Below are 21625 nucleotides of genomic sequence, written 5' to 3'. Positions count from 1 at the left end.
GGTACCAAGTGCGTAACACAAGTGACTACAAGTGCATGATGAGCTGGTGAGGTTTGCAGTGCCTGAAGGGCGTGGGCTCTCTTCATGAAGACATTAAACATGAATTGGGCCAGACAAAGCTCTCTGTGGTCACATTAGCTCAGGTTATGGTCCCTGTGCGCCATCGTAATGTGAACCTGTGATTAAGGCAAGAACACTTACCAGAGTGTCTGATGGTGAATACTGAGTGTGAACTTGATTGGATTGAAGGATGCGAAGCATTGTTCCTGGCTGTGTCTGTGAGGGTGTCACCAAAAGAGTCTGACATTTGAGTCAGTGGACTGGGAGAGGCAGACCCACCCTCAATCAGGATGGGCACCATCCAATCAGCTGCCAGTGTGGCTAGAATACAGCAGGCGGAAGAAGTTGGAAGGACTTGACTTGCTGAGTCTTCCAGCCTCCATCTTTCTCCCATGCTGGATGCTTCCTGCCCTTGAACATCAGACTCCAAGTTCTTCAGCTTTTGGACTCTTGAACTTAACACCAGTGGTTTTCCAGGGGCTCTCCGGCCTTTGGCCACAGACTGAAGGCTGCACTGTCGGCTTCCCAGCTTTTGAGGTTCTGGGACTCAGACTGGCTTCCTGGCTTCTCAGCTTGCAGACAGCCCATGGTGGGACTTCACCTTGTGATCGTGTGAGTCAATACTCCTTAATAAACTCCCCTTCATACATACATCTATCCTATTAGGGAACCCTGATTAATACACAGTGTTTTCATGTGTGTTTGTTATACTTCAATCAAGATTATTATGTTATCATGATACCTGATACTTTCCCTCATGAAGGATTGAGTTTAGGTTTAAAATTGGAAGGCAAAGCAGCATTTATGAGGATGCAGGTCTATGAGGCATTCTGAAATTCCAGAACTGCAAGCATCACTATCTGCTTCTATTTCCTTAGGGATGCTTGGTCTTGAGCAGTTAAAGAAAAGTAAGTATGTTACTTGCCCATTAAAAGGCAGAATTGTAGCACAGAATCTTTCCAGTAAAGTGAGTAAAAGAAGGTACTTAATGGGCCAGGCGTGGTGGCTCACGCCTGTAATCCCAGCACTTTGGAAGGCCAAGGTGGATGGATCACCTGAGGTTGGGAGTCCGAGACCAGCCTGACCAACATGGAGAAACCCCGTCTCTACTAAAAATACAAAAACTAGTTGGGTGTGGTGGTGGGTGCCTGTAATCCCAGCTACTCGGGAGGCTGAAACAGGAGAATCGCTTGAACCCGGGAGGTGGAGGTTGCTGTGAGCTGAGATCGCACGACTGCCCTCCAGCCTGGGCAACAAGAGGGAAACTCCGTCTCAAAAAAAAAAAAAAAAAAAAAAGGAAGAAGATACTTAACAAATAAATGAAAAGAGCCAAGGATGTTCGTGAAAAGAGATGTTGGTATTGATTTAGCCTATAGGCACTGTAGGTATACCTGAGGAAGGCTCACTACAAACCACTGGCTTCTCCCGTTTCTAAATTCTGGGACATGTTCACGGTTTTTGGAGCCTTATGTTGGATCAGGGAAAGTCTCAGCACTCCACAAGTTATCCTTTCGCCCAAATGCTTCTTAAGGGCATTTTTTTAGAATTCCCCACATTCTGGATTTAAACTCAAGCTCTGATATTCACTACCTGTGTAGCCACTTGAGATGTCACTTCCTTTGGACTCAGTTTCCCCAAAGAATAAGGATTCTAGTGGTAACTTCCTCCTGGGATTATGATGAGGTTGGATTCAGTGAAAAAGAAAGGAAAACCCTTAGCTTAGGTCTTAACAGAAACACTGCTGATAATTATCCTCTCCAATTGTTCTATTCAAATTAAACTCTATAGACAAAGCATGTTGTTTGGATATTATTTTTAAATCATCGTAATCTTTTGAAATATGACATACATAACTAAGTAAATGTATAAATATATATGAGGCAGTGTCTGTACAATGACTGATATGGATAGTTGCCATTCGTGGTGATGAGAATCTGGGATAAATTCCCCATGAGTGGTGCATGGGGTAGTTTGGAAAACAGAGGCAGTGGGGGTTCCCTGAGGGCTGAACTGGCTAGAGTGGGCTGGGCCAAGTTTTAAGTGGGGATTGAGCAGAAGCTGGGTGTCAGGTAGGATGTCATGGGGACTGCTGTGAGCACAGGTCTGGGCTTGAGAGATTCAAAAATTGTGGGATTTCACTTTTAGGTCCCAGGATTTTCTCCAAAAGTGAGAAAATATGGCTATGTCTTATCCATATTTGGATGCAGTAAAAACTAGAGAGAGAAATGAATAGGCAGTGCCCAAAGGATTTTTAGGACAGTGAAAGTAGTCTGTATGTTACTACACTGGTGGATACACTATAAATTTCTCCAAATCCACAGAATGGACACTATCAGGAGTGAACCCTAATGGCAGTTATGGAGGTTGGGTCATAATGACTTGTTAATATAAGCTTATCCATTGTAACAAGTAGACTACTCTGGTGAGGGATGCTGAGAATGAGGGAGGCTGTGCCTGTGTGGGGAGAGGAAGGATATGGGAAATCTCTGTACCTTCCACTCAATTTTGCTGTGAATAGTTGGCCATGCACGGTGGCTCATGCCTGTGATCCCAGAACTTTGAGAGGTCACTGGGGGAGGATTGCTTGAGCCTAGGACTTTGAGACCAGCCTGGGCAACATGGTGAGACCATGTCTCTACAAAAACTTTTTAAAAATTACCCAGGTATGGGCGGGGAGTGGTGGCTCACGCCTCTAATCCCAGCACTTTGGGAGGCTGAGGCATGTGGATCGTGAGGTCAGGAGATCAAGACTATCCTGGCTGACATGGCGAAACCTCGTCTCTACTTAAAAAAAAAAAAAAAAAATTAGCTGGGGATGGTGGCACATACCTGTAATCCCAGCTACTTGGGAGGCTGAGGCAGGAGAATCGCTTGAACCAGGGAGTTGGAGGTTCCAGTGAGCCGAGATCATGCCACTGCACTCCAGCCTGGTGACAGAGTGAGACTCCATCTCAAAAAAAAAAAAAAATTACCCAGGTGTGGTGGCACACGCCTGTAGTCCCAGCTACTCGGGAGGCTGCGGTAGGAGGATTGCTTGATCCCAAGAGGTTGAGGCTGCAGTGAGCAATAATTGTGCCACTGGACTCCAGTCTGGGTGACAGAGGGATACCTTGTCTCAAAAAAAAGTTGTATTAAAATAAAAATAAAATAATTAAATACATGCATAAATACATAATTGGTGAGCAAAAATAAATAAAGTTTATTTTTAAAAAATGAGTGTAGATGAGTAGCAATTTTTGAATTTAAGTTGCCTTCATGGCCTGGAAGCCAAATGAATTTGTAACTCTTTGGCAAGAGACTGTGGCATAGAGTGTGTCTGTGTATGAGAGAGACTGGGAAGATGGGAGATGAGTAAAACAGCTTCAGGCTTGGGGATGAAGTCAATTCCCTAATGAAATGATCAGGCAGTGGAAACAGTTCATTTTCTGGTCTCACGTTGTCCGTGTTTGTCTGTTTAATTTCCTCCACCTCTGTGTCCTCTATTGTGCTTTGTCAAAGCAGGAGCCTGTACCAGATACTCTCGTGAACTTTCTCCTAATAAAAGGAATCCCTTATCTTTGACAGGATATCATGGCAAACTTTTTTTTTTTTTTTTGAGTCAGAGTTTTGCCCTTGTTGCCCAAGCTAGAGTGCAATGGCGTGATCTCAGCTCACTGCAACCTCTGCCTCCCGGGTTGAAGCTATTCTCCTGCCTCAGCCGCCCGAGTAGCTGGGATTACAGGTGCATGCCACCACACACCGCTAATTCTGTGTTTTCAGTAGAGACAGGCTTTCCCCATGTTGGTCAGGCTGGTCTCGAACGAACTCCTGACCTCAGGTGATCTACCCTCATGGCAAACTTAACCAATCAAGTTAGGAGGGAAATAATCATTGTGAGACTATTGACTGTTGTTACACTCTATTAAATTTAGCAACACAGTCATTCCCATAAACGATTTAATACAAAGGGTCATGAAACATGTGGATGTTTAGATCTCAGGCTCCTCATCCCATAAGCTTCTTGCAGCTTCATTGCCTTGGCTGCTGTACAGGTTCCATTTTAATGCCCCTGATAGAGGATTATGGCACCTGACAGATAGCCAATGTGTTTCCTGAAGTTAGTGCACATTAAATGTCTTGTCACTCTGCAAAAAAAATGATAGTTGTGCAGGCTTCACTTTGGCAGGGGTAACAGAGGCTTGCCGTAGGATCAGATGTACGTCTGTTTTCAGTTACATTAGCTATATGTTGCTTTGCATGTTCTGTTTAGTCATTCATTAAAATTAGCACCTGTTTTCTGTCAGATACCATAAGATACCATAGATGCCACATGTATAGAATATACACAGGGCATGCTTTAGACTAAAAATATATTCATTGTTTGTGTGAAATTCAGATTTAGGTGTCTATGCGAATCTGGCAGCCCTAGTCCTCAGTCAGTATGTAGTCTGGTGGAAACACCACCACATTCACAGACAGTCACAATGCAGTGCAGTCAGGGCTGTGAGGGAGAGACAGCAGTGAGTGCTTGAGACACTACAGCAGTGGCAGCTAAGCCAGGATGCTGGAGGCCAGAGAAGTCTGCCCTCAGGAGTTAACACACAAAATGAAGCACAAAAGACAATAAGAAATAGGCCAGGCAAAGGAGCTCAAGGTGGGTCTTGAGAGAGAAGGGATGGAAGGTATATCAGATATTCCCAGTGGGCCACCCTATCTATAGCTTTCGAAACATTCCATGTGAATATTACACTTTACCATGAACTTATAACTTCTCATACATGTGCTTCTGTGCCTTATGTCTCCCTCTCCTACCCACAACCATGAAAAAGTCAGCTGTCTGACTGTTGGGTGGGTGAGACATCTGAAGAATAATAGGAACCTGTCCCCAGGAGCAGCCCTTCATGAATCACTCTTAGTGGGCAGAGTATAAGTACCCCAGGTCCCTCACACCTCAGATGGGAAAATTCTGAGGCAAATCTGCTGCAATTTTTCCCGACACTTCCTCACCCAAAGATCTGGTGATCCCTGTAGTTGCTGGCCAGAGAGAGCACCCTCTGGCATCTCTTTCTCTTATTCTACCAGGTTCCCACTTCTTGTCCAGTCTTTCCTGAACTTCTCAAATAAACACTCTTCACTTGAACCTGTGCCTTAGGGTTTGTTTCTGGAAGAACCAAAGCTAAGAGGTGAACACCGAGATAAGTAGCAGACACTGACCATGTAAGAACAACATACCCGCTTACAGCTGGGATGTGGGGTGTGGACAGTGAGTGCCCAGAGGTCAGGCTGGGCTTCAGATACAGTAGGATATTTGGATTTATTCTTAAAATGGTGGGAAAATGTTTTATGGAAATAATCAGATGAGCAATATGATTAGATTAGTGTCTTACACGTGGTTTTCTGCTGGGGATTTGGAAGAGTTGAAAGGAGGTAAAATGGAAGTCCAGGTAAGCAAGTAGGAGCTGCTTGCAGCAGCCATGCAAGGGGGCAGAGGAAGTTATGGGGTGCAGAAGTAGGCCCATGACACCAGCAGCACCATGTGGGCTAGGAGGATATGGAGATGATGGAGAGAAACAATGGAAACACTGGTTCCTGCTTGCATGCTTGAGGAGACAGCATCCCTTAAGCTAAACCAAAGGCCATGCAGGTCTCCATTTGATGGGAAAATGTTGGAATTAACTGCCTATTCTTCAGTGCTGCAAGGAAGAATCAGCATTCGGACAAAAAGTTTTCTCAGCAAGGCAATTTTACTTTCGGCAGAAAGGGTGCTACCCGTCTGCAATCCTGCTTCCTAACCACAATGCAATTATCAAAATCAGGAAGCCGGACATTGATCAAATACTGTTAACAAATTATCAAGTGGTTTTTACACTAATGTAATGGTGTTATGGTGGAGAAGCGTTTGTCATATACCTCACCTCACTTCTCTACTTGACCAATGGGGAGCCAGCTAGTGGGGGAGGGGTGGTTGACTCTCAGGGTCTCAGATTCCACCTGCGTGTCCTCTGCAGCCTGTGTCTTGTGCTCTATCACAGGCTATTACCCTCAAGAATGCATCTTTGCCCCATGAGTTATCTCCCATTCCTTCCTTGGACAAAGAAGGGACTCTGCAACCCAAAAGATAGAAGTACTTATTTACCTATTTATTTATTGAGACAAGGCCTTACTCTGTCACCCAGGCTGGAGTGCAGTGGTAAAATCACAGCTTACTGCAGCCTTGAACTTCTAGGCTCAAGCGATCTTCCCACCTCAGCCTGCAGAGTAGCTGAGGCTATAGGCATGAACAACCTTGTCCAGCTAATTTTGCTATTTTTTTTTTTTTTTAGAGATGGGGTCTTGTTATGTTGCCCATGCTGGTCTCAAATTCCTGGCCTCAAGTGATTCTCCTAACTTGGCCTCCCAAAATATTGGGAATACAGGTGTGAACTACTGCACTTGACCAATAGAAACACTTACGTAAGTCTTGGGGTGGGTGCCACTTTGATCAAGAAATCTGTGATGATAGGTGCAATGTCCACTGAGCTGAAGCAATGAGTTTTTACTCGTCCAATGAAATATATCCACTTAAATTCATATCTCTTCCTCTTTATGTTTTTTCTATATTCTATTCAAAAGTGTTCAGATTAAAATATTAAAAATACGGCCAGGTGCAGTGGGTCATGCCTGTAATCCCAGCACCTTGGGAGGCCGACGCAGGCAGATCACTCGAGCCTAGGAGTTCAAGACCAGTCTGGGCAACATGGTGAAACCACATCTCTATTAAAAATACAAAAAAATTATCTGGGCACGGTGGTGCACACCTATAGTCCCAGCTACTCTGGAGGCTGAGGCACATGAATCACTCAAACTCTGGAGACAGAGGGTGCAGTCAGCCAAATTTCACCACTGCACTCCAGCCTGGGTGACGAGCAAGACTCTGTTTCAAGATAATACATACATATGTATATGTATATATATATAAAATACTAATTCTCTTCATATATTCCTCACAATAATTAAGGTCCATGAATGCAAGCACTACATTTGCTTTATTCTTAGTGTCTGTTGGCTAATCAATGCTTGTTAGATATTTGTCAATTGACAAAATCAATGAATAACTAATGCAAAACCAAGTATCTAAAGAGTTTCTTTAGATTCATGCCTTGGCAGAGGACAAAAGAGAAAAGGATGAGGCTGTTGCTGAACATTATTTGGTGCTTCTCATGTTAATAAACCCAGCAGATGGGAGGTGACAAGTGTTGGAAATTTTTCCTGGCCATGGTGTGAGTCACAGGGGGCCCTGTCTATGATCCTTTACATGATTAAGAGTCTACTAAGCAGAGTATATATTGGGTTTTATAGCATAGGTGGAATAGGTGGAGAGGAAAAAGAAGAGAATTGGCCCATAAAGTGAGTTTCTTCATCTGTTTATAATTCATGTCTTGGCAGCAGATGCTCCCCTGCCCTGATGTGTGGAGAAAAGACAAACACCAAGACGAAGTGGCAAGAGCTTCTTTTCTCCTTCCCCCGTGCTCGCTGCTTAATCAATATCAAAGTCCTGCTGCCAAGAGTGATGAATGGCTCAGGGGCATCACAGCTTGGTGGCTCCTAGTGCCATGTGAGCTGGCAGCTGCCACCGCCATCCCACCTGTGACCCACATGTGTCTTTCTGAGATGGCCAAAAACAAACTTTCTCTTCAAATGTTGCTTTTTACCCAATGTTGATCAACAAAGTTAATCAGTCATTAACCTCTGGGTATTCAGTTAGGTTTTTAGGCTTTATTAGACAGAGGTGCCCCAAAACTAAATTCCCTTTTTTGAAAGATAAAAGTTGCTTTATAGCCAGTGATGGACACAAGGGTGGCCGGCACACAGGGAGGAAGAGAAAGGACCATGAGATGAAGGTGCATGAGCTGGGGTCATACCACGCAAAGCCTCTTCAACCATTCTTGAGAGACGAGAGAGAGAGAGAGATATTTAAATTCTAAGTGTAATGAGATGGAACTGAAAGCTCTGAAAAGACAGAATGTCATGATATAATTTAGTCTTTAAAAGGATCTTTCTGGCCTAGGGCAGAAAGAACATCATAGAGACATACTGGGAAATTGTGATAAACATCCAGGAAAGGGTAGATCACGGTATGTGATATGGTTTGGATCTGTGTCCCTGCCCAAATTTCATGTTAAGTTGTAATCCCCAGAGTTGGAGGAGGGGCCTGGTGGGAGGTGACTGGGTCATGAGGGTGGATTTCCTTCTTGCTCTTCTCATGATAGTGAGTAAGTTCTCAGGAGATCTGGTTGTTTAAAAGTATGTAGCACATCCCCCATCACTCTCTTCCTCCTTCTCTGACCATGTAAGATGTGCCTGCTTCCCCTTCACCTTCCACCATGATTGTAAGTTTCCTGAGGCCTCCCCAGTCATGCTTTCTGCACAGCCTGCAGAACTGTGAGTCAATTAAACCCCTGTTATTTATAAATTACCCAGTCTCAGGTAGTTCTTTATAGCAATATGAGAATGGACTAATTCAGTGGGGAATAGGAAGCTGGCAGTGGAAATAGAGACGTGTGGACCAATTTGAAATCTATCTTTGATGATTTTAATATCTTATTATATGTAAGGGAAGATTTAAAGCCTATTTAAAGTTTATAAATTTAGATACAATTAATAACTTACTGCTTTGATATCACATGACGTTACTGGGCTTTGGAATGTGAGCGGAGGCTGCCTGGTGACCTGCCTGCTGGGTAACCCATTGGTTTTGGTGGCACACAGCTGCAGAATGAAACCTGAACATCTGCAACCCTTAAAAACCTCCATACTACCATCTCAGGTCCTGCAAAGTCTGTTCCTGGAGAGGTTGCTGGGAGGAGCCCCAGCATGAACCCCTCTGAAGGTGTCAGACACTTACACACTAATGGTCATGCCAAAGGTGTTTTCTTATGATGTTCCTCAGCCCTGGACTACTGGGGTGCCAGAGTAGAACTGGGGACCCCTGCAGAGACAGAATTATAAGCACTGGCCCCTCCCCACTCTAACCACAATCACATCTGTGGTCCCTGGCAGCCAGTTCATCTCAGTTGATGGCATCTCTGTCCTTCCAGGTCAAAGCCTCTAACTCACTTTTGCCCCATTCATTTCTATCCAATCTGTCTATGCAATCTGTCAGGAAATCCTCTTGCCACCTCCTCCAAATATACACAGATTCTGACCACTTCTCACCACCGCCCTGCTACTCCCCGTTTTCATCCACCATGGCCTTTCCCCTGGATTCTGCAGTGCACCCGTGATGGTCTCCCTGCTTCAAGCCTTGACCTCTTGATGAGTCAGGGTACTCCAGGGAAGCAGCACAGATAGGACAGGCCTAGATGCATCAAAGGAGATTTATCATGGGGATTAGCTCACAGTATTATGGAGGCCGAGAAGTCCCGTGATCTGTGAGCTGAAGACTGAAGAAAGCAGATGCTGTGATTTAGTCTGAGTCTGAAGGTCTGAGAACCAGGAGAGCTCTGTTGTATCTAAGAGTCCAGAAGTCTGAAGGCCCAAAAACCAGGAACTCTGACATCCCAGTGCAGGAGAAGATGAATGTCCCAGCTCAAAAAGAGAGAGAAGAGAACTCACTCCTTCTCTGCTATTTTGGTTTTCTTTAGGCTTTCATAAGATTAGATGATGTTCACCCACATTGGTGAGGGTAAATCCTCTTCACTCAGCCTACCAACTCAAATGCTAATGTCTTCCAGAAACATCCTCTGGACACACCCAGAAATAATGTTTACCAGCTATCTGGGCACCCCTGAGCCCAGTCACGTTGACAGATATAATTAACATCACATCCCCCATCCCCCCATGCACACTCAAGGGTGTGGCAGCAGCTGGGGGCCCCTCCTGGAACATGAGGCAGTGCCATCCCATTACACTCAGGCTGCCTGGTGACCTGCCTGCTGGGTAACCCATTGGTTTTGGTGGCACACAGCTGCAGAATGAAACCTGAATGTCTGCGACCCTTAACAACCTCCATACTACCATCTCAGGTCCTGCAAAGTCTGTTCCTGGAGAGGTTGCTGGGAGGAGCCCCAGCACAAACCCTCCTGAAGGTGTAAATGTGTCATTTACACCTCCTGAAGGTGTAAAATGTCATTTTACAGTGAGCCCTTCATACCCACAGGTTTTGCATCTCAGATTCAAAAACGGTATTTGCTGGATGCAAAGATTGTAAATTCGGAGAGTGGACGTGAGTGTCCCCAGATGTCAGTATCTGCTGGAGTTCCTGGAAGCAAGCTCTACTAGAGCTTGAGAGATCGTATCTCTTTTTTTTTTTTTTTTTTTTTTTTTGAGATGGAGTCTCTCTCTGTTGCCCAGGCTGGAGTGCAGTGGCACGATCTCGGCTCCGTATCTCTTTTAATATATTTTAAAGCTACATGTGATCTCCTCCCAGGCCTTTTTGAGCACCTCTCCTCCTACGCTCTTCCTGACTGTGTTCTGCCCACACTGACTTCCCGGCCTGGCCTTTCTGGGAACACACCGGGCCTGCTCCCCACTCAGGGCCTGGGCAGTGCCTGTTCCCTCTGCCAGGCACATGGTCTAGCTCAACAGCTTCAAGTCATTGCTCAAAAGTCACATCTGGCTGGGCGCCGTGGCTCATGCCTGTGATCCCAGCTCTTTGGGAGGCCAAGGTTGGTGGATCACCTGAGGTCAGGTGTCCAAGACCAGCCTGGCCAACATAGTGAAACCCCATCTCTACTAAAATACAAACATTAGCCAGGCATGGTGGCGGGCACCTGTAATCCCAGCTACTTAGGAAGCTCAGGCAGGAGAATCGCTTGAACGCGGGAGGCGGAGGTTCAGTGAGCTGAGAGCACAACACTGCACTCCACTCTGGGTGACAAGAGTGAAACTCCATCAAAAAAAAAAAAAAGTCACACGTCCCTTGGTTTACCCTCACAGCATGGTTTAAAATTGAAGCCACAGCCCTGCCCAGCCTGCATGCATCCTCAGTCGCCTTATTCTACTCTTTCCTTTGTTCCGCAGTATGCATCTCTTTAAAACAAGCCACATGATTATCTTCTCCTTTGTTTCTGTTCTCCCTTTCTCCAGTCCTCAGAATAGAAACCCTATAAGTAGAGGAAGCTTTGTGTGTTTGGCCCCTGCCCTCTTGGAACTAACATTGCTGGAGAGGGAGAGATCTCACACACACACACACACACACACACACATACACACATATCTATCACATGTGTATCACTTACAAGATGAGTAGAAACGATGGGATGTTTTTCTGGGGTTTAAGGCATATTATTTTCAATAGGATGGTTAGAGAAGATGCCACTGGGAGGGGACATTTGAGCAGATGCCTGCAGTTAAAGGGGAGGCTCTTTCTGATGTGAGGGAAGAACATTTCTGGCAGAGGCAACGGCAGGTGTGAGATGGGAACTTGTGTTGTCACAGTTATCGCTAGTGCCCTGCCCCACAGCTGCTGAGCCCACTTTCAAATCCATCCAGAGCTGTGGAATGCAGTTTCTTTGCACTCTGGAAGCTTCCTGGATCCTTGTCCGTCTTTGCCTGGGAGCTTTCTCCAGCCTTGCAGAAGATGCTCAGCCTGGTGCAACATAGCTTGGAAATGCTGCCAAAAGCAACTCTCAGCCAAAGGGAGGGACGAGTCCTGGACAGACAGCCCAGCGTCCCTGTCCCACAGAGGGTCTTTTCTGAGGCACACCATGCATGGTTCCTTAGAAGGTTCCCAGTGGAATGTGGGCCCCTGCGACATAGGAGCAAACACCCTTTGACACATGCCTATTGACTTTCTCTCTCCCGCATCTCACTTCCCCCATTCTCTCACTTGTGATTTCTTGGATCCACTTTCACCTCAACCTAAGTCCCTGTGTCAGCGTCTGCTTTGGGGAGAATTCCAACTAGGACATATGCTAAGAATGAAGTAGCAACAACTGACTGCTCACCACAGACTGGAAAACAAAATAGAGTTGCCTCATCTCTTCTTTTCTGCTTGTCTTCGCTGGTGGTGGGGGGAGCTGCATTTGGGCAGAAAGGACCCAGAGACCAGACCCCTGGGGACAGGACAGGAACCAAGGGAGTCCCAGCAGGAGGAGTTGAGGGGCAGTGCCAGCCAGTGGGTGTCTATGTGGTCCCTGTGTGGCATCAGAGTCTTGATGTTCAGACTAAGGTTCAGACCTGGGAGGAGAGAATGAGGGGCTGAGAGGAAGCCTAGACCTAGGGAAGCTGAAAGGGCAGGCAAGGAGCCCCTGCTCAAAGATGGTCAGAGGACCAGAGGATGGGGCTTGGCTGAAGGAAACAAGGCAGAAATTCATTACCAGGGGGCAAAGTCAGAGATTCCCTCATTAACCTATTGATCTGATGCAAATGCATCCAACTCATCTAAAGCATGGGGCTAACAGTGTACTCTGCAAATTCTGGATACATATTTGCTAGGTGAATACGTAACTATAGAGCAACCAGGAGAAGCCGCATTCAATGCTTCGCAGTGATTGAAAGTGCAATTTATCATCTCATCACTCCACTCTTGTTATTTTTTTTTGTTTCCAGAACCAGCAATAGCCAAGGCTCTGGTAATGCAAATTGGTATTAACTTTTTATTTCCTCAATATATCAGAAATTTAAGTAACTGCCATGCTTGTGTATTTATACAGGGGCTTAGGTGCATTATTATTCATCTGGAGATTTCTCTCTGTGTTCATATGTCTACAGCTCCACATTCCTAAATGGAATTCAATGGAAGACAACTTAAGATCCATGCCTGCCCATGGGAATTTCACTGTATTCCACTAGGGTGTCAGCTTTTTTTTTTTTGAGACGGAGTTTCGCTCTTGTTGCCCAGGCTGCAGTGCAATGGCACAATCTCAGCTCACCGCAACATCCGCCTCCCGGATTCAAACAATTCTCCTGCCTCAGCCTCCCGAGTAGCTGGGATTACAGGCATGTGCCACCACACCCTGCTAATTTTGTATTTTCAGTACAGACGGGGTTTCTCCATGTTGGCCAGACTGATCTTGAACTCCCAACCTCAGGTGATCTGCCCGCCTCGGCCTCCCAAAGTGCTGGGGGAAGTCAGCGTTTTAAACATCCTCACTGGCTGATGTTTGGCTCTATATGGAATAGTGTGCATGTGTTTGTGCAGGTGTGGGTGGAGGCTGAGAGTTACTCTGACCTTCTCAGGCAGATATGCCTTTGTTCTCGGAGCAGGAAACGCCCGTGGAAATTGAAGAAGCATTATCATCTCATGTGATTTCCTCTCTGCCGCTCCCACTACTCACCAACTGAACATAGGATGAGGAAGGCGTGAAAGTGTTAGAAAAACATTGTTTGGTTAAAAAGATCTTGACATCTGAAGGGGCATATCAACTTCAACTTCCATCTCCTGAGATGGTTACCAAAAAAAGATGGAACACAACTATTAAAACAAAGAACTTCAGATGGTTGCTTTTTACTGAAGTTGTCAGGAAATATAGCACTATCCAGACCATATTTCTCATTACCATATTTGTGACTGTTCCTAAAATTTCCACCAACACAGTCCCCCTTATGTTCCCAAAAAGCTCCCATTAAAATGGAAACTGACATCTGAATTTGGTCAATCTGCTAACAATTATTGAACATATTATTTCAAATCAGTTTTTCCATTATGGAGCTTTTATCTTGGAAATGGCAGAGAGGGGTATTGAGGAAGTGACACACTGAATGGATATGTTTTGAGGTGGAAAGGGGTAAAAAAAAAAAAAAAAAAAGAAATCCAAAGTATTTTAAGTAGTTTCTTTTGAAGTTTTCATTATTTTGACTTTCTAGTAAAGTTTTCCTTGGTTAATATTAAAGTATGCATGTTCTTACACAGCATTTTAGAAATAAAGGGAGGCGGACTGGTACCGGAGGGACATTGCCTGAGATTTCTTCTGTTTAAAGCGATGAATCCTAACATATGACTGAAACTTGGAGTGTCTGCCATTGTGGTGGGCAGAACCTACCACTTCTGTTTCCACATTGGACTAAATATTTCACAGAACACAGTGGCAATGAGAGTGCTATCTTGCAAACATAGCTAAGATTGGAATTTTGGCTTTCCCTGTGAAAGAACTCTGTGTGTGACTATGTCTTTATATTTGAAAATGAGGAAAGAAATCTCTCATTTGATGATGAATTTTGTTTCTTACATGGGCCTTCAGCAAAGTTCAAAAACTACGAGATGTCCTTCATGGAGCAACTGCTGGAATGCACTTCATAGCAGCTGTTGAGATAAATAATTCACTGTTAATAGGTTCCAGGGGCATTCCTGAAACTGCCCACCAAGTTGGATAATGGCATAATGGTGCAAAGCAAAGAGAAAATATGATTATTTATTCCCATTCACCCTTGCTGGTTATAATAAAAAAGAGACTCAGGCTCTGTTTCCTAATCGTGTGTGTGTGTGTGTGTGTGTGTGTGTGTGTGTGTGTTTTAGATGGAGTCTCACTCTATCGCTCCGGCTAGAGTTCAGTGGCATGATCTCGGCTCAGTGCAAACTCTGCCTCCCAGGGTCAAGTATTCTCATGCCTCAGCCTTCCGAGTAGCTGGGATTACAGGCGCCCGCCACCACACCCAGCTAATTTTTTATTTTTAGTAGAGACAGGTTTTCACCATGTTGGCCAGGCTGGTGTCGAACTCCTGACCTCACGTGATCTGCCTGGGATTACAGGCATGAGCCACCTAACCTGGCTCTATTTCCTAATCTACAAGTCAATCAGGAACAGATGTACAGAGGAACAATGTATCTTTGCAGTCTTTATTCTTTGGTAGAAAATAGTACCATTTTGGTTTTACAAGAAATCTATCCTTCTGTACTCAAGGTTCATTTCATTTTAAAAAATTGGCATCTGTACTGTCGAAATCACCCAATCTGAGGCTCAGTCATGCCATTTAAGATCCACAGTCAATTATGCAGTGGAGCAAAGAGAAAGTAGGAAGAAGACACATTAGATGCAGGTTTCTAACTGACCCACAGCCACAGTTAAGTATTTGTTAATATTTTGAAAGACAGTTATACTTGCATGCACCTATCAGAAATAAGAATCTTTTTAATGGAAGCATTTAAAGTATAACACATTGTACATTTTTTTTCCATTTTTCAATAAATTAAGATGGCTGAGCATGTGGGCTTGGACTGGGTCTTTCCCAGCCTCTGAGAGATGATGCCAAACCGCATCTCTGGATGTCTCTCCCCTTCCTTCTTCCACACTATCCCACACTGGGCTGCATAATTCTACAGGAGCCTCCACTGACATTACCTCACAACAGAGTTATTGCAAGACCACTCATTTATTACGGGGCAACTCTTTGCTGCCTGTCACTTCCCTTAGGTTTCAACGTCAGTCAATGCAGGCACCATACCTGCTTTCCTGAGTGCCTCCTGCTATGTAGCAAGTGTCTAACACTCACCATATATTTGCAAGTAAATTTGTGAGGTCAAACATAGTTATATTTGCCTGGCATGGTGGCTCACATCTGTAATCCCAGCCCTTTGGGAGGCCGAGCCAGGCGGATCACTTGAGGTCAGGAGTTCAAGACCAGCCTGGCCAACATGGCAAAACCCCATCTCTGCTAAAAATACAAAAAATTAGTCAGGCATGGTGGCGGGTGCCTGTAATCCCAGCTACTTGGGAGGCTGAGGCAGGAGAATCTCTTGAATCCAGGAGGTGGAGGTTGCAGTGAGCTGAGACTGCGCCACTGCACCCCTGCCTAGATAACACAGTGAGATCCTGTCTCAAACCAAACAAGCAACAAACAAAATTCTCCAGGTGTGGTGGTGGGTGCCTGTAGTCCCAGCTCTTCAGGAGGCTGAGGTGAGTAGATTGCTTGAGCCGGGGAGAAGGAGGTTACAGTGAGCCTAGATCACACCGCTGCACTCCAGCCTGGGTGACAGAGGGAGACTCCGTCTCAAAAAACAAAACCAAACAAAAAAAGACAGTTGGAAGCTTTGACATGGTTGTATCTTAGAATATGTGCAAATAAAAATGCAAATAAAAAATGTGTGACAACTCACTGAAGCATTTTGTTGAGGTGATGTATCATTTTCCTCATTGCCAGCAGGTGACACAAGAAGAGTTTAAAACAACAGTGGCTTTTAATTGCTCACAGAGCTTTCTCAATTAAAAGTCTAGTGTTGTGACTGCTTAAAAAATCAGATCCCCGGCTGAGGAGCCAATGGGGAGAAGCTACCATCTGTGGGATTATGACTGAACGCCTCTAAGTCAGAATCCCGCTCAGGCGGAACGATATGGCAGCCCCGCGGGGCCTCGGGGCCTCGGTTGGCCTTGGATGGCCTTGGATGGCCTCGGAGCCTCGGATGGCCTCAGATGGCCTCGGATAGCCGGTCCCCCGCCTGTCCCCGCCGGCTGGCCGCCCCACCCCACGCCGGGACCAGTGTCCGGTGCGGAGTGCCCTTTGTCCTGGGAAACGGGGCGCGGCCGGAAAGGCGGCCGCCCCCTCGCCCCTCACGCAGCGCACGTTCGTGGGGAACCTGGCGCTAAACCATTCGTAGACGACCTGCTTCTGGGTCGGGGTTTCGTAGGTAGCAGAGCAGCTCCCTCGCTGCGATCCATTGAAAGTCAGCTCTCCACACAAGGGTTTGTAAAAAAAAAAAAAAAAAAAAAAAAAAAATTAAGAAAAAAAAATCGGATCCCCATGACTGAGAGATGCTTTAAGGTAGTGATCCCATCCCTCTAGGCTCAGCTGCTTCCTCCACTTTCTCCTCCTCCAGGAAGCCTTCCCTGACCATGGCAGACCATGATGGTCCTTCCTTTCTCTCACTTCCACGTTCTGACCCCACAGTTGGGGTAAGCACTGGCTTATCCCAAAGCTAAGGAACTCCGGGGCCTCTACGGAAAATAGAAAAGTTTCTTAATGTTACCCTAATAAGTTGTAACAAATGTAGTGGCTAAAAACAATATAAATTTATTATATTACAGTTCTTTTTTTTTTTCTTAATATAGAGTCTCGCTCTGTTACCCAGACTGGAGTGCAATGGCACGATCTCGGTTCACTGCAACCTCCACCTCCCAGGTTCGAGCAATTCTCCCACCTCAGCCTCCCGAGTAGCTGGGATTACAGGCACCTGCCATCATGCGTGGCTAATTTTTGTATTTTTGTAGAGACGGGGTTTCACCATGTTGGCCAGGCTGGTCTTGAACTCCTGACCTCAAGGTATCTGTCCACCTTGGCCTCTCAAAGTGCTGGGATTACAGGTGTGAGCCATCACGCCTGGCCAATATTACAGTTCTGAAAGTCAAAATGGTAACATGGTAATCTAGTAAGCTCAAAACATTACTCGTTTTGGCTAAGTTTTGTGTGTTACAAAGCATTGCCAATACCTTTTTTTTTTTTTAATCCTCAGATGGTCACTTCTTTATCCAGAGGGATGGCCTTTGGTCAGATCCCTGTATCTTTTTTAGCTAAATTGCATTAATAGTTGACAGTGTCCTTGCTTTCAATCATAACAAGATATACAGGTTCATTTTGTACCTTTTCAGACCAATATTTGGAATCAGCCATTTCCTTTTGGGGCTCTGGTTCTCTTTACTGGTCAATAGCATTTAGAGATTACAGTCTGGGTCCTGGGAGTAGCCATCTCTTCCTTAGTGCACCAATGTCTTGATTACTATCAATTAATAGTAAGTCTTAAAATTGGGTACTGCTTCTTCCAACTATATTTTTGATTTTTTGACATTGTTTTGGTCTTCTAATTCATTTTCTTTTCAATACATATTATAGAATTAGCATATCTATAACTATAAAAATCCTGGTGGGATTTTAACTAGTATTGCATTAAATTTAAAGATCCGTTTGGGGGAAAAGTAACATATTTACTATGTTGACATGAAGTAGTTCTCATTTCACGTAGGTAGTCACTGATTCTATTATCAGCATTTGTAATTTCCAACATACCAACCTTTACATGTCTTGTTAAATCTATATCAATGTATTTCACTTTAGGGGAGCTGTTCTACATAGCAGTGGGGTGTGTGTGTGTTTTAATTTGGGTTTCTAATTGTACACTGGTAAGATATAGAAATATGGTAGATTTGGGCATGTTAACCTTGTATTCTGAGACCTTGCTAAATTCACGCATTAATTCTAGAAAGTTTTTGGAGATTACTTAGGATTTTCAGGCTACTTGTTCACCTCAGGAGGCTGCTCCACAATGACATTGCTTGTCCTGACTTCTGAGCCAGACTTACTAGGCATTGCCTTTCTGGAAGATTGTCAGCTGTCGTGGCAAAGAGAGACAAACAAGTCAGATGAAGCATGTAAGCCTCTTATGTCTTATACCTGGAAGTGACCCACATGATTTCTGCTCACATTTAATTGGCCAAAACAAGACACATGGCCACTTCTCAGTCAATAATTTTGTGAAGTGCTCTCTTACGTGTATGCCTGGAGAGAGACAGAAAACAACATATTTTCCAAGCACCCTACTATGGTACAACAGAAGATATTCAAATCTGTTAGGATTCCTTTCTGTAACATGGGCCAGTCCTGGGAAATTAAAGGCCTTGTGCTTTGGTTTTCTGTGAGGTGCAGAGAGTATGTTAATATTGCATCTTTAATTGACTGAAATGGTAGAAGTGTGTGTTTTAAGGTAATGGTTGTCAAACTTGCAGAGCTTTGTAAAAAAAAAAAAAAATGAATTCCCCAGGTGACTACTGCTAGATCTTCAGACCTCTAAATCTGGGATACAACTCAGGAATCTTTGTTTTGGAAAGTTCCTTAAGTGTTTTCATTATTAGAGCTGGGAACCACTCCATGACGGATAGAAAGAGACCTGGGCCCCAGGTGGTAATGAAGTGAGCTGACCTGCTTGCCAGACCCCAGTGACTTCCTCTTCAAGAGAAGCCCTGTCTCTTCCTGTAGGTGACTCCCAGGCTGTCTCAGGGTCTCTCCCTGTTCCCCTCACTAACAGCAGCATTGGGGTAAACACAGAAGAGGGGGATGTGTGCAGGATTCCAATGCCAGGAAACATTTTCTGCTGGATGTCTGTATCTCAATATTTCCCTCAGACACAAGCACATTGAAGTAAAGGGCATACAAAACCTCTTCAAAATTATGGTATGTTGAGGCAGAAAGAGACTAAAAGGTAGATTCATAATTATCTGCCTTCTTTTTTTGTGGCTACCTGGATGCTGAACATCCCCTGAAGCAACAGGACTACATGAGCTTGGTGTGGCTGAGCCCATCTCCTAATGAAGATCCAGAAAAAAAAGACACTCAGAAACCCAGGAAAGTGGAAGATTTTCTTTTTTTCAGCCAGCCAGGCACCTGACAGTAATCAAAATCTGTAAAGAACAGGATGTGGAGCCTCCTCTGCTTGTTCAGCACGAACATTTTGTGGTGGGTGCTGCAAACAAAGATGACTCAGACACAGTATCTACCACAGGTCACTCATAGTCCAGTGCAGTAGACCAAAGCTGTGAATGCTAAAGGGCAGACCATTGGCCCATCCAGGGAGACTGGTAGAAGAGGGAGCATTTATTTGAATAGCTGTGATGCTACCAGTCTGAAAAAAGGGAAAGGTATCTCGAGAATAAGAAGCAATGTTTTCAAAACACAGAGGCAGAATGGATAGAATGGGGTGAACACAGTAAGGTGCAGAGTGTGATGAGTGTACTTGTCAGGTCTCAGATGAAAGTGACCAAGACCTAGCTCCACTGCGATTAAGTCTGTAAAGAAAGACATACATGAAAACACAAATAAGGCAATACATTTTCTTGTGCAGCTGAAAGGTACAAGAGAGGAACATGTTATCAAAAATGTCTTCAGGTAATGGGATTTTCATATTTGGCTCTATTTTATTCTGTAATTTTCAGGTAGATGCTTCCCAAATAACACAAGATAAACACCTGCAGCTCCAAGCTATTCATCTATCAGCAGAGAAAACTGGTGGAAGAAAGGGCAACTTCCCTCAGTATTCTCAGCAAAGCCCCAGGAAGAGATCTCATTGGCCATCAAGCCTGCCCTTTAAATACTCTCTAGGAGGTGTGACGCCCTGATTGGTCAGGCCTGGGTTAGGTAACTTCCCTGCATCCTGAGGTTGAAGTCGTCCCCATATGAAGGAGATGCATGGAGCTGCAGAGATGGAGGGTGACAAGGGAGAAGGCGAATCTACAAAAAAAAAAAAAAAAAAATCAAGTGCTAATTTCAAAAGGGGGATTAATTGTGGTAAGAGAGAAAATAGAAACAAAACAAAAACAAGCAAGTCACAGTTGCCTACTGCAAGCAGGCAGTCACTAAGTAGTTTTTTGCTATCTTGTGTTTATATGCAATGAAATTTTTCCCAATGTGAGGCATTGAGTCAGAGAGAAATCTGCAGAAATGCATGTTCTAGAGAGAAAAAGTAGGATGAATGCAGGGCAGGTAAATAGTTCTGCACAGTGCATGTGTGTTTGTTTTCATTTTGTTTTATTTTACTCTGTTTTCTCTGTAATGAAAATAAAACGTTGAAGCATTCACAGAAACAATGATGCCTTCTTGGAGGACAACACTAGCTGGCTCAGAAAACTGTTTCATTGCCCACCCATTGTTTACAACATTGTAAGTGTAGAAGAGGTGCAGAAAATATAATGGTGCTCTTAAAACAACATTTGAAAGATTTTGTAATGTTTATAAATGGTATACAAATGTTTCACTCCTGAGGACTCAACTCCACATTTTAAGAGAAAAAAAAGTGATAAATACTGGATGTCTTGGCCTGTTGGTTTGTTTATCTGTTTGTGGAAAGGCTGATATAACCACCCGACCTGTTCTTCCTGCCTGCTGCACAAACAAAATCAATTCACAGAGAGCACGGCATTGCAGCAAAAAAAAAATGTAATTGACATGAGGCCAGCCACGCCACGTGGGAGAGAGTTATTACTTAAATCAATCTCATCAAAGGCTGGTAGACTGGGGGTTTTTCAAAGCTCATTTTGAGGCAGGAAAATAGGGTCTGGAGGCAGGGAACATAAGGCTGATTCACACTTCAGCTATAACAGGAAATATCCTCTCCATAGGGCGTATGCGGTAAATGACTTTGTAACTTTATACTTCATCCTCCCCATTTATATAGGGCATACCCAAAGCAACCAATGGAACAAAGAATTGGACAAAACGCACAAACAAAGCAAGAAGGAATGAAGGGTTTCATTGAAAATGAAAGTACACTCCACAGTGTGGGAGTGGGCCTGAGCAGAGGGGCTCAAAGGCCCCATTGTAGAATTTTTGGGAGTTTAAATACCCCCAAGAACTTGGACACCCTCCACCGTTAACATATTTTGATGACCCGGGAAGGAGGAAGAGGTAAGCCCCAAATTTGGGATTTATTCTTTTCCTTTCTCCTTTTCTTTTCTGCTCTATACAGAGAAATCTCTTTCTCTTTCCTTTCCTTTCCAACCTGGGACCCTTGGTGGGCAGCATCTAAACATGGAAGCAACTTCACGTTTCTGGCCATGGTCAGTGAAACTAAGGGGTTTCCATGTGGAGAAGCCTGACCCCCACCCAGTTCACTTAAGGAATGTGGACCTCTTTCATTTTTTTTCCTCTTTTATTTTCAGTCTTTCAATGGCTGTCTCCTAGTAGCTCC

The sequence above is a fragment of the Pongo pygmaeus genome, chromosome 10 (assembly GCF_028885625.2).
Source record: "Pongo pygmaeus isolate AG05252 chromosome 10, NHGRI_mPonPyg2-v2.0_pri, whole genome shotgun sequence".
Classification (NCBI taxonomy): Eukaryota; Metazoa; Chordata; class Mammalia; order Primates; family Hominidae; genus Pongo; species Pongo pygmaeus.
This window is presented reverse-complemented; position numbering follows the sequence as displayed.